The sequence below is a fragment of the Poecilia latipinna genome, unplaced genomic scaffold (assembly GCF_001443285.1).
Source record: "Poecilia latipinna isolate Pla-1442-1.1 unplaced genomic scaffold, P_latipinna-1.0 Scaffold682, whole genome shotgun sequence".
Lineage (NCBI taxonomy): Eukaryota > Metazoa > Chordata > Actinopteri > Cyprinodontiformes > Poeciliidae > Poecilia > Poecilia latipinna.
Genome location: NW_015113298.1, coordinates 231,678 through 245,995, shown reverse-complemented (window position 1 = coordinate 245,995; position 14,318 = coordinate 231,678). Strand labels below are relative to the sequence as shown.

At 38.5% G+C, this 14,318-nt stretch overlaps 1 protein-coding gene across 1 annotated transcript in view; it reads left to right on the top strand.

Annotated features, from left to right (window-relative positions):
- The first annotated feature begins 1,395 nt into the window (after positions 1–1,395).
- Positions 1,396–14,318, top strand: part of dchs1b (dachsous cadherin-related 1b) — a 98,486-nt gene continuing 85,563 nt past the window's right edge. The window contains exon 1 of the mRNA XM_015044587.1: positions 1,396–1,978. The gene's annotated coding sequence lies outside the window, so the exon portion shown is untranslated. The remainder of the gene's footprint in view (positions 1,979–14,318) is intronic.

Below are 14,318 nucleotides of genomic sequence, written 5' to 3'. Positions count from 1 at the left end.
TGCTTTTCATTGGACCTTTCCAGTCAAGTTGTTTAAATTGTTGCCGATGCTTTAAAGCATGGATAACAAATTATTTGATGACTGAATTTAAAAAAATCAATCAATCAACCAATCAATCGACCAGTCGATCAACTGACCAGTCGACCAACCAACCAGCATTGTAATTACAAACTTCAATGTATTTTTCTGGATTTTTATGCACACCAAGCAACTCATAATTGTGAAGGAAAAGAAAAAAAAAACTATATATAATTCATTTTCAATTTGTTTCTCAAATAAAAATCTGACTAGTGTGCTGTGCCATTGCATCCAGTCATATCTTCTTTGTTACCTCTAAGTGCAATTAAGTGCAACCAATGACTCCAGAAGTGAACTAATTAGAAAACAAAGTCTACATGTGTGTTTTATCTCAATAAATAATAGTAAAAAAAACACTTCAAAGACTGACTAGAAGAAATGAGTGAGAAAACCATCACAAAGATCAATGAAAAAAAAGAGAATAAGTTTAAGGTAGGCTTAAGTTTTAGATTGGCGTTCTCAGTTTTCAATGTTTGGAAAGAGTATGGTAAAACTAGAAACCTATATAAAAAAATGTCTGGTCACCTAAACTGCAAGGGGAGTGTTTATTTGAGAACCAGCTCAGAGGCCAATGGTGACTTGGGAGGAACATCAGAGATCTAAAGCTCAGGTGGAAGAATCTGTCAACTTTAGAGATACACTAAGCAAATCTAACCCTCAAGGGCTGAAGAAGACACTATAAAGATGGATAAAATACAGCTCATTTACAGTGTGCCATAAACAATTTCAGTGTTCCAGGCTAGGAAGAAGGTGCTCTTGGCTGATGAGACAAAAATTGAACTTTCTGACCTTCATACAAAGAAGGTATGGAAAGTGGTGGAAAGCTAACACTGCACATCACATGGAGGGGGCAGCAGCAAGGTGCAGAGGTTGGATGGGAGAGAAGTTCAATGTCTGGGGTACCACAGAATACTTATGCTTGTAGAACGGCCTAATCAAAGTTCAGACCAAAATTGCATGAGTAAACAATCTGTGGCTAGATTTGAACACTGCCATTCACAGATGCTCTTTGTCTAATCTGAGAGAACATAAGAGGTTGTCCTGAACTGCAAAGCTGGTGGATCGATGCCAAAAAGTAGTTAAAGCAACCACCATCCATATGCCTAGTTTATTATTCTGTAACACAAAAAAGGTTGACGACTAATTCCAGTAATGCACAGGGAGCTGCAGCTCTTTTAGAAATGCAGGCACGCTCCTTTGTCTCTACAAAGACTACTTCCACTGAATGGAGCTGGGGGGCACCAAAGTCTGCTCTCTCATCTCTCCACTGTATTCAACAGCCTCCCTCTCCTCTGTTCCCCCCCTTTTGTGTGTGTGGCTACCCGAATAAATTAGCGGTCGGTAAACGAGGGGAGGATGTGGCGGAGGAGGGGACGAAGAGGAGTATAGGGGGCTGGGCCTTGTGGCGGAGGAGTCGGCTTTCAGCTAGAGAGGTGCACAGCTCCATGAAGCGGCTGTGAGGGACTGGATGCTGAGAGAAGGAGAGAAGGGTGAAATAAAAACATTTAAGACAGGCGGTAAGATGCCGGCTTGAGCTGCGCAGGAGGATCTCTGTCTCTCTCCTTTTTTTCTTCGTTTTTTTTTCTTTTGCTGCAGAGCAAGAAGAGGCAGATCAGCTTCCCAACTGATCCAAACGCGCTCACCTGATAGAGAAAGAAGCTTCACCGGTGGAGTAGCCTAACCTGCTGTTCTGTTTGACCGGATTAGACAGTCTGTGGAATTGGCACACTTGCCGTCTTTGTGTGGATGTTATCAAAACAACCCCAAAAAGCTCTCTCCATTCAAGATTTTGTCCGGGCAGATTGGCTCTCGTCTAGGGGGGAGAGATTGGAAACCCGTTTGCATACTAATCAGGTTATAACCACAGCGCACATCCACAGCCGGATTGAGTCCCATGAATGTAAGTGACTCCTGTTTTTTTTTTTTTTCATCTTCACACTGTATTTGCTGTTATCTTTTGTTTCTGTTGGGACCTAGAATTGATATAAACTCTTGATGGGTGGGTGGAGGCGTCAGATATTTCCTTATAGGGGTGCATCCTGCATCTTCACCTTGCATGCAGAGCTGGCAGCTGTTCAGGCTGCTGTGCAAAGCCACAATGTGGTAGACGGGCTATAAAAGCAACTCAAGATCAGTGGATCATAGTGAAACATTTAATATTGACCTCAGGCAGCAAACAAAATGAAGAACATGATTCCTGTTTTATTGAGACCTCGATGGAAAATAAAACAGTCCTACCATGCCAAAGAAGGTTATTGGGGCATATGGAAATATTTGCTACCACTATGTGGATTGCTTTTTCTCCGACATTGGCAGCCTTCAGTGACCACACATTACAAAGTTACTCAAAGTGTGTCAAAACTTGATTGAATACTGGATGCACCGATCATTCAGCCATAAATCAGGATTGACCATTTCTCACTTGAATGTTTCAGATCAGTGAACCACTGGTTCAATAAAGAAAAATCTGCACTCTTTTTTTGTCCCTAAACATTGAATGCATTAAAACTAAGAAATTCCACAGTTTTAAGTCTCAAAACACATATGGTGCACTTTTTGTCACTAATCATATGTTTGTGTTTTTGAAACCGTGTGATCAGCAGGTCAGATTGAAAGGAAAACTGCTAATGTACAAATGTTGGCCACAGAAAAGGCTGATCGGTGCATATCTCCTGGAGATACACAAATCTCCAGGAGATATGAAAGGAAAGAAAAATGGAAAGAACTAAAAATGAAAGACTCACAGATGAGCTACATCTTTATAGACTGTAAAAGTAAGAAGTTGAGAGAGCTTTGACTTTGTTAGGCTTTCTGAAAAACTGATTCGGACTCAACTTAACATTTTTCCTTTGTCATAAAAATGTATTTATAGCAGCCCAGTGATGTCTGTATGCCCAAAACCTAAAAATGGAGAACCCAGGGTTACATTTAAGTGCCTGACCACAATAGTTAGGCATATCTGATGTCAGCTTCACTTAATTCCACAGCTTCTGCTCTTCTGCTGCACTGAAGGATACAGACTTTTTTCGCATTGTTACTCTATACTTTTTCAACAGCTCCTGCACGCTCCAGCTCAGCAGTCCGCTGGCCTCGATGTCAGCCTCTGGTCTGCATAAAAACCACAGAGTTTAGTTCTTTTTTTTTTTTTGTGGAGCGATGGGGTGTGCAAGAAGGACGGTTTCTAACATAAACCATATGGATATCTAGTTGGTACAGCAGTGACTGTATAGGGCCTCTGTACAAACAACTTATGGTTCCTCTTATCAGCAGCTTAGAGGAGCAGACTTTTCTTTGTATGAACACGATTCGAACAGCCAACTATGTTTTCTCAACCATTTCACCGTGGACTCATTTTGGAGTTTAATTATCAGTAATATTTTCAGCCAAGATTGCATTGTGGAGTGATTTTGATGGGTTGGTTTTGAAGTCTGGTAACTCAGCTGTCCGCCTGGGCCCCTTTTTTAAAAGGTGGTTTTACTCATCTACATTAAACATATCTCAGAAGGACTTTGAAAATAAATGTCTTAAATGGTGTCTGTATCAGCTTGTCAAGGCAGAGAGGTCAGTTCCTCCGGTTTTGAGTCAAGTCCGTTTAGAGTTTATCAACAGAATAAACAGTCTGCTGTTTGTCTTGCACTTTCTGTGGTTCTGCATTGTTGAACGAGTGAGTAAAGAGTCAGATGGGGTCACAGGCTTGATTTTCAGCAGGGCCAAGCTGGAAACTCACACACTTCTGTGACAGAAACATCTGCTGAATGACTTAATATTACAGCTCTGAGCTGCATCACATCCATTATAGCTGCAACTTGGCATCAGCCTTGATTTGTTCTTTGCATTGCATTCAATGAACAACATGAATATGATTTTTTTTGTCTGAATCTTGCTGAGGTATACAGGCAAAGTTTGTTTGATGAAGGTGAAAGGGAATCCAGATTGATAACGGAGATTTCTGTAGTTTTCAGTTTTATTGTTTGTGCTTTTTGTCACGTTTGGCTGATGTTTTCCTGCCATTCTCAAGCTGCCTTGGGAGTTTACTTGGAATTAGAATACACATTGCAGATTGCACATTTGCCACCCACTTTGACACTGAAATTCCACTAGTGTTGTATACAGTTTAGGCCACCACATAGCCCACATAAAACGTACAAATATGTATTTGCCTGGAGTGTATTTATCATTCTATATCATGACAAAGACAAAACAACTTATTACAATACACAACTCACAGGAAGTTATGTGTAAAATGAAATGCATACGAAACGGACACGTATTAAAGCTCTTGTGTAAACTTCAGACATGCATCGATTAGAGTTTAGTGACCTTTATTTGTACCCCTGTTTTTGCAAAACTTTGCAGACTTTAGACATTTCTGATTTTAGGAGATGTAATATGACATTGGAACAATAATGAAAATATATTATATTACCTACTTGCTGTGAATGGTCAAACAGACTTGACATCTTAAGCAGTCCTCAACTTTGTCTAACTGTTACAATTTAGTGTTTTATAGATAGATAGAAGTACTTTATTCATCCCAAACGGGAAATTACTGTGCAGTTGCAGCATACACATACACACAGATCAATTACAATATGAAAAATAAAAAAAAAAATAAGATAAATGCATAAAATATAAAATGTAAGATGTAAGATTCTGTACAGTATGAACAGTGAAAATTAATAATCTGTACAGTCTGTACAATAGTGCTTTGTAAACAATCTGTACAATATCGATTAATGAGCAGATATGTACAAAGGTAACTTAACGTTTGTTATATAAGGTGATAGCCTGTGGCAGGAAAGATTTCCTGTATCTGTCCCTGCGACAACGGAGCTGAAGCAGTCTGTGTGAGAAAGTGAGAAATTATCCTAATCTTGAAAGCAATTGGGCTAGATGATAATGGAAAAAACAAAAACAAAAAAAAAAAAACATATTAGCAGGACTACGTTGGTCAACGCACTTAAGAAAAAGTAAACCGCTATGGACTTTTACGTACTGAAAGTCTTGCTCTCTCTCGCTCTGTTACAGCCTGGAGTAACAACAGACATATCTCAATTTGTCATAACAAACTGTTTTCTTTTGTACACCTTTGAGGTTCCTCTGGATATAAATTTAAAGTAGTTACTAATACTGGAATTGGTAACTCTGAGTCTTTTCCTCTGAGTAACAACTTCCGTAGTGAAAAGTGTTATCATTTGTGCTACCTGGAAGCAATTATGTTGCATTCACTGACTGGCAAAAGATCTGACTTTAGAGTTTCTCTCACCAGCTGATTTCTCTGTGCATCTCTGGTAAAATCTGCCGTATCTCTCCATGACATTGTTGCCAACAAGAGTAACAAAGGAAGACAACAGGGAAAACAGAAAGCATTTTCATAACAGAATCCCACAGTTTTGGACCGTTAGTTTAGTTGCACTTCAGAGTAGTTCTTTTGTGGCTTTAGGTTTACTCTTGGGGCATAACCATCTGTATACAAATATCGGAAAGTGACTCAGAGACTTCCCTCCTTCTTTCTCAATCACACATACGCCTGCACAGTAACCACAACCCTAACATTACCTCACCATTATATTCTTAACTGTGAACCCTTCTGAACACATATCATTGAATTCCTTCAAATGCAACTACATCTCAGTTAAAATAAAGCAAAAATAAATATTAGCATCTTATCCAGTAGATTATGCTGTATATTACAAAAGGGTCAGCTCTACACTGGTAAACATCTAGCAGATGGCAGCCAGCAAAAAGCAAACATGAGGATAAACAGCAAAAAAAGAGAGATTGTCTCTCCTCCTCCTTTGCTCCCCAAGTAGCCAATGGAAATATTTATCTTTCATCTTTCACCGACTGGTTGATGCTGAAGCCCGAGGACTGTGTTTTTTTTTTTTTTTTTTTTTTTTTCCTCTCACCCACCACTTTAGACATAACACAAGGCATAAACTCTATATACTGTGGGGGATTTTGATGCCATTCTAATTTATCATGCACAATGTGGACCCTGAACCAGTGCTTAGCGGATTTAGAGCATTGTGTGAGAAGAAACGAGCCCCGAGATGTTTAGTTTTCTGGGAAATCACTTTGTGTTTGAATCATCTGGTCACACTAAAGCCAGACAGTTATTAATAGCTGCACTAGAAGAGTTTTGAAAGGAGATCCCAGCTGATAAGGAATCTTTTTTTTTTTTTTTTTTAGATTTCACTTTATAACTTTTGTCTCTGGGGATTTGTTGTTTTTGTAAAAAAAAATATCAAATGAAAGTAAATAATTGATTTAACACTTGTGATTACGTTTGCAACACCTGAGAGTAATATTTGAGTTACTAAAATGTTCTACGTTGTCTACAGCCTCTTTCATATGGTGTTGAGACTTATTTCTCCATGACTCTGGAGAAGATATTACAGTATGCCTTAGCCAGCCAGGCAAAGGAAATTACTGGACTCTGCTGTTGGATGCAGAGTGAAGCTGGAGCCCTGAGACAGTACAGTCCAATTTCTGTTTGTTCTGAGGCCCATTTCTGGTCTACCTGCTGTTCATTACTCAGCGTCTTTGTCCTGGCTGAAGGGATCCTTTAAGCTGAATGATGTGCTGAGTTGAAATATGGCACACAATGGACCAATCAAAGGCATCTGGTCAGGTGGAATCTGTAGTTTTCATGAGCTGTTCATTCTAAAAAGAAAAATTAAAAAAAAGCAAGATTTTAGCCTATATTAAACTTCACTTTTGTCACAGTTAAGTTTTTGGATGTCAGTTGCATGCTTAGTGTTATTCTGTTAATGCAGAGAAAGAGAGGCTGTTGTGAATTTGTATATTTTTAACAGAAGTGGAAAAAAATATATTTTATATTTTGATAATGTTGTAATAGACAAAATCAAGCTTTGAGGAAAATGTGCTTTGAAGAGGCAGATGACTTATTGGAAATATGAGAAAACCACAGAACAGTTTGTTTTTAGCAAGCTATGCATGACCGTATATAAACATGTGGCCCAGTGGGTTGAGTAGTTGTCTTGGAATCGGAATGTTGTGTTTGATTCCAGCTTCCTCTTGTGACATATCAATGCATCCCTGGTCACTTTACCCTGACTTGCCTACTGATCTGTGTATTGGCATATGTGTGAGTGTTTGTGAGTGCGGCTGGGTAAAAGTGGATGTAGTGGAAAAGTACTTTGAGTGGTCTAGACTAGAAAAACAGGCCAGACGAAAAAACAAATTCGGTCAATTTATCATAAACACTTAACTATTGCAAAATATTGCAAGTGTTTCTAAAAATAGGTTAAAGATGCCCGCTACAAAGCCAAACCATGCAGTTAGAGTTATATCAGGATATTCACTTAAACTATAAACTTTTCCTCTGCTGCCAATCTTTAAAACAAAAAAAAGTTTTTTTTTTGTTTGTTTTTTTTTACATGTACTTGTCTCACCTATTTCTGGGTGCCTCAACATAAGTTTAAAAGTCAAAGTTGTGCCCTTCACATATACCAGGGGCTTGAGAATACTGTATCAGGCTAACAATGCTGAAGATGGCACTTGCTTAATGTCTTCCTATTGGAGCCAAACTGATGGACTAGTTCACTGTCCTCAAAGCATCCCAACTGCACGTGATCATCTCTACTTAAAAATCTAAAATTGTTTAACTGATAAAGCCTGAACTGCATACATTTATGCAAACCCGATGTTTACTAAAATATTATGTCGATGTTCTTTTTGCCATTTGTGTTTCTTTAGATTAAGACAGCATAAAATACTTGGACTGAATTTGTCAAAATTGATTCTTTAAAACACATGAAACCTTTACTCCATTTATATAGAATAATCGTTTAAAAATCGAAAAGGAGTCAACCTTTCTTTTTTAATGTCTTTGGATGTTAATACAACTTCATGAGAGTGGTGTAAGTTAACTTATCTTTCAATAAGGTAAAGGTTCTATGGCTGTGAATTAATCTTCTGTTTATTGATTATCCTATCAGGAATCTCAACTCTGTGTCTGTTCACTTTAGTTACCATAAGAAATTCCTGCTTTGATCTTTTTATTAAATCTTCGTGACTGAGTCCAAGATCAATGCAGTCGTGTGGCCATTTAATTTCAAATTTTTATGAATGAAGCTATATGTTGATATCATGACTCTCATGAAAACATATGAGTGGCTCCGTTTGAACAAAGATGAATGAAACGCAGTTGCTGCTTTCCATCTGGTTGCTTGATAAACTAAAAAAAAGTGACTCAGCTCAGAGGGAAGAGGAGAGAGCTTCCCCGTGAAGCACCTCATGTGTTTTTAATGAAGTTAGTGAGATGATCTGAGCTTCTGATGACTTCAAACACTTGCACAGTGCTGAGAGCTGTGTTGTTCAGGTAAAGCAGATTGGATACTGGTTGTGTGCGGCATGCAAAAAACAAAACAAGGAAAGTTGCAAAAGTTTTCATTTATTGATAATATTTTGCATCAAGCAAAAAATGATTCATTGTTTTAAAGTGTCAACCCCATTTGTGTGTCTTTTCATCATGTTTTTTATTTTGTCATTATTAACTGATGTGTTAAACAAAAGCAGACAGGCTCAAACCCCAGACTTACCACAAGAAGTGAAATAAAGTAATATGATACAAAGGCATTTTCTTGGAGAACAGCTGCCGGCGCGCCACTAACTAAGGAGTTGATGGAGAATTTAATATCTAGTAAGCCAAGTAACTGTCTCAGTTTTTTGACCCAGAGTTAAGTAATTGCAGTTCTTGATAGATTTCCCAGAACTGTCACCCGCGATGCAGAAGAAGAAGCAGAAATTAAGCTTTTAGGATTTTTCTTATGACGATACTCACCTCCTTTCACCTCCAACAATTAGCCAGCTGGCAAACTCCTCAACAAATTATCTTATCTCTTTGATTATTATTTATGCATTTTCAGAAACAATAACATGATCTGATCCGAATATGGCTGGCTCGCTGCTTGCCTGTGTCGCTGATTATTTCATGAGATGGAATGCAGAAGCAGATTAGGAAAGGTTTGTTCTGCCATGTGTGGTGGAGCTACGACATTGGATCCACTGTTTCCCTCTTCCTGATATTGTTGTGGCTATCATCTGTGTGTGTTTTGTCTTTGACCTTTTCCTCTTTTAGCTTGATAATTAATGATTCATATGGTGTACCTACCGTGTTTACGTGTCGTAATTTTCTCATTGTATGTGGAGGAAGAAAGTTTATGGCTACAGCCCATGTGGAAGAATTCATCTCTGACAAAATCCCTGATCTGTGAAGAAAACAGACATTTTAAAGCCAAGAACAATGACTAGGTGAAGGTTTGGGTGATGTATATAAGTATTTGTGGGCTTTAGTGGTACAGACTCTTAAACAAACAGTAATTACAACAAATACCATACTACTAATATAACCATACAGCTTAATTTTCAGTTGAAACAAGTTGACTCATGAGGTAGTTGATTGTACATTTTAATGTCTTCCACATTGCTTAATTGCTTCCAGTCAAGGTTTTTCCTTCCCCCTGATACTGTACAGAGTTGATGCTTGCCTCCATAGGATACAATTCAAAACTATTTGCTTGACACCCTGTAAGGACATATATCTCAGCTTCAACATTGGTTCAGTAATATTTGACATCGACATTGACATGGTTCCACTCAACAGCTTTGCCCTTGTGGGATGTTAAGCGAGCTTGGATGGGGAGGGGTGGCGAGTGATGGTCAAAAGCAGCTGCCGGTTCACCTTGACGGCATCCTTTATTTTCAGCAGGTTACTTTCTGCATTTTCTAAGTTATTGTTGTCGCACACTGGATGGTTTTGTGGATAAAAACGTAATTGCACAAGTATCACATATACTCAAAGCAGCCCTCACTCTGGAGCACTGCAGTACTTTGACTTGGTCTTAAAGGTTAAGAGGAAGGTGAAGAACCCCCAGCTGTGTTTTCACTTTCTCTGCGGCTTCACGGATGGTTCACAAGTGCGTTATTTATGTCGGCGCGCGAGAGGCAGCGTCTGTGTGCCCCCGGGAGGACCAAATTTAACAACTTTTTGAATATGTGGCTGCTACTGTGGAAAAAAAAAGCGAGAGGTTAAAATGAATCCCTGTTTAGAGTCAGATCATCATGTTTGGAATTATAATTCCAAACATGCTTGTTTGGAATTTGTAAAAAGTAATGCTTCAAAGAATACACTTCCTCTGTCATAAACTTTCTCTATAAATGCACTCCAAGGTATGAGTTATATTATAAATCTTTCTTTCATTGTTATTATTACTTTTAATTAACTTAGATCATTTAGTTGTATGGGTATCACAATGCCTCCATCTCACTAGACTAGAAGATGAAACATGGATGGATTACCTGTATACCGATTAAGAAAAAAATACAGCTTACCAACACTTTTCCGTCTTACTGTTCCTGTGGTTTAAAGTGGTTTCAACGAGATGACAGAAAGATGTGGAGTGGTTTTTCCGTGGCGCTCCACGCTTGGCTGTCCTGGTCTTGTTAAGCAGCACTATTGGTCACTCCTACATATTAATGTTTTTTGCGAGAAAGGAAGTGAGGAAGTCGGCCGTTTGGAAAGTCAAAGGAAGGCCACCTGTTGATATTGCATGTTTTTTTAAAGGTGTTGTTTGTGCTAAAAAGGCAAAGATGCATATTTAGTAAGCAGCAAACGATATGTTTGCTACATGATAGTCCAGTCAATTAACTGACAAATAATTGCTTAATAGACTCTCAGTGTTATTCTATTAAGAGCAGAATATAAAAGGGAATCATGCAATTCAACTAAGCACTTTTGCAATTCCTTTTACAGTATTCTAGATTCTCCATTAGTCTTCTACCACTGTGTAAACTGAGAAAAAAGAAGCTAAATATTTTAAACAGACTGGCTGTTTCAGATTATTCAACTTTGAATTTATATAAACACACCTGAAATCAAACAAATGGCTCATCAGCAGGCCTCAGTACACCTTTGCAATATCAATTAGGAGTCATTCAGCCATTTGATTCAGGTATTCTGGTGGAGGGATGCATATAAAAAGAAACTCACCACTGTCCATAAACTGTTTTTGCTTGTCCAACCAGCTGTGTTTTCGCTACCGTACCTTCTGTCTTTTAGCTGTTTTTACCCCTGAGTCTTTATTTGCTCATGCAGTGAAAGAGCATGCAAGCCCATCATCTGGAACAGACATTTTGTATTTTGCAAAGAAAGATTTCCATGTTAAAAATTGAGAACGTATTGTTCTATCCAAATACTTTTATATATTGGACACCTTTTAAAATAAGCAGAAATGCAAGGTTCTGCCTGTGTTTTTCCTGAAGTGTATTGCGGTGTAGCCTTTACATTTGTAGACGGTGCAGCAGTTTTATATTTATCAATTTCTCATGTTTTTACTTTTTTTCCCCTTCTGGCCTGGCTGGCTGGTAAAATCTGGGACATTTTGTCTCATGGGTTTGTGACTGTGTGTTTGGATTCCTCCTTGGAAACCTCTGTGAGAGTCATCATCACAGGTTGTGGTGACATCTTTTTTGCTAAAGAGATTCATACATCACCAGTCACCAAAGTCTTTGAAATGGCAGCTGCCTTTGGTAGACTTCTATTTGTCAGTGATTTTGTTCATTTGTTCTTAAATTTGTTTAGTTGGGGTATAAGTTGTTGCTTCTGGAGGTCTTTTAACCTACCTGATGTTGACAGACAGACTCTATTTTAACAATGTTTTTACTCTGAAGGTCAGGTAGTAATCAGATCTAGCTGTGGCTAATGAAATAAAACCAAAAATGTGGACAATTACACTTATTTATTTACTTTACCTGGGAGGCAATTATATTTTCACATACAGTCAGGTGGCTGTGGATGGCTGTTTCCCCTCATCAAATCTTCATTTAGAAACTGAGATTATCTTAGACTGATAATAAAATGTTATTTTGTTAACTGAAACATTTACATGTGTCAATAAAACTAAAAAAAACAGAACAAATATTTGAGAAATCAAATACTTTGTCACAACATTGTACCATGTACTATTGCAAGTATTTTACAGGATTTACAGGGAATACATTTGCTTTGGACAATCTGTCAACTTTCAAGTCTCCCTCAGAGTAAATGGGTGAATAAATTAATGATCACTCTGAAGTACACGAACCACTCGAGCTACGAGGTGGAACTACCCAGAAAGAAGTAATTAATTTAAACAGACCTTCTTAGACTCCTCCAGCCTCCTTGACCCAGATACTTTGTGTTCCCAGCTGAGGTACTTCCCCTGCCTACAGTATACGAGTTGTATGACATGTCTCTGAACTCACTCCTGCATTAATATTGATTCTGTTTTGTACTCCACATGCATGTATATTTCAGCCAGTGTCTAGTTGCCCAGACGGTGGTGTGCAGCTACAGAAATTAAGGCTGATTCTGTTTTAATTAAGTCAATTGTGCAAACAAATTGAAACTGATACGCAGCTTTAGTATAAAATGCAATTAGAGGAAATGTGTGTGTATATGTGTGTAGAGCGAAATATGCTCACATACACTCACACGCACCCACACATACGCATGTGCAGAGCGACAGCTGAGGTTGGAAATGGGATGTCTATATCCAGATATCCAGGAAAAGGCAACTGAGGAGGTGATGGGGTCACTGTTGTCGACCCCTTAAGTACACACACAACCCAAACCGCATGAAAACTGAGATGCAAAGCACTCCACCATGTTCCCCCCCCCCCCCCTCACAGAATCATTCCTCCATCCATTTTATTGCAAAGCTTTCTTTTAAGCACCCTGCACCAGGTTTCATCACAGCATCACAAATCCTCAGTCATTCATTCACACACTTGTCAAGAAACAAATTTTTGTTACACTTTTAAGTGACACTAAAACCAGAACCTCAGATCTCTTTACATTGTACTTTGGCTGTATTGGAACATTTTTATGTTTTAACATCTACAGCACTTAGGAACATACATACTCATTGGACTTCTTTTACATTTCTCACATTAAAGCCACACACACATCTATGTATTTTATCGGGACAATTGCAAAGCTGAAAGAAAAGTACACTTTTTCAAATTGCTTAACAGTTAAAGTTTTTTTAAAAGCTTTTGTCACCTCTAGTGTGTCACCCATCAACTACAGTCAAATGCAACCTATTGGGTTCAGAGGTGAACTAATTACATGTGGCTTCACATGTCGGCTGTATAAAATGCTTTTATCCTCTGAAGCCCTGTGCATCATGAAGATATTTGTAAGAAGAATTGTCTGGTCAGAAGAGAAAAAAAAATGGATTCTTTAGATTTACATTTAAAACTCTGTGTGAAAAAGAAAAAAAAAACACTGTACTATAACCTGAAGACATTTTGACTATGTGAATGAGGTAAAAATATTACACTAGAAGTTGGCAAAGGTGCTAAGATGTGCAGATATGATGACAATGAGTAGTTATTACTAAAAGTATTGGCCAGGGTGGGCTAAATACAAGTTTGTGTAATATGTATCAGACTTTTATTTGTTTAAAATTCTACTAAACGGTTGTACTATAATTTGTGTTGTGTCAAATAAAACTTTTCTGAAATACAAATGAGTTTGTAGATGCAATTTAGCAAAATCTTAAAACGTTTAATAAGTATGAATGTTTGAAGTTCAGAATCAAATTTCTGCTTTTTAGGCCTTGAGAGCATGCTTTTCCCATCATTTTGTTGTGTTTTTCACTTCACCATCCTTCTGTTTGGTTAGTGCTTGTCGTAGTTATCACAAAAAAAACATCTAAAGAACTGGAATATTTAGAGGGAGAGCCAGACCTCTCAGCAACTGTGGAATTAGCTGAATACAACTACATGCTGTACTATTAAAACCAAAGCAACCGGGCAAAGAAAGATCGGAACTGAAGAGGCCATCTTTGTAACTTTGCGTCCAGTTTAACTTGGCTGCGGGGTAGCTGCGGCGTGCCCAGCAAAATCTGTTAAATCAATTAGAGGGGACTGGCGGAAAAAAAGGAGGTGGAGTGAACATTTCGGGGTAAAAGGGAGATGAAGCTGTTCCTGACTACTGAGATACGACAGGAAAAACGGCAGTGTTTTTAGATGGTCGCGTAGTGAAAACAGTATGGTTTGCTAATATTTAGTAACAGCACTTTAGAGTGGAGGATGTATTTAAGGCTTTGAGGGTTGCACGCGGAGGCGAAGGCAGATTATGGAGGAGCAGTGCCAGATATAATGTGGCTGAGACTGCATGGAGCCCTCAGCGGTTGGCCCTATTGAGGGGGGGGGGGGGGGGGGGGGGG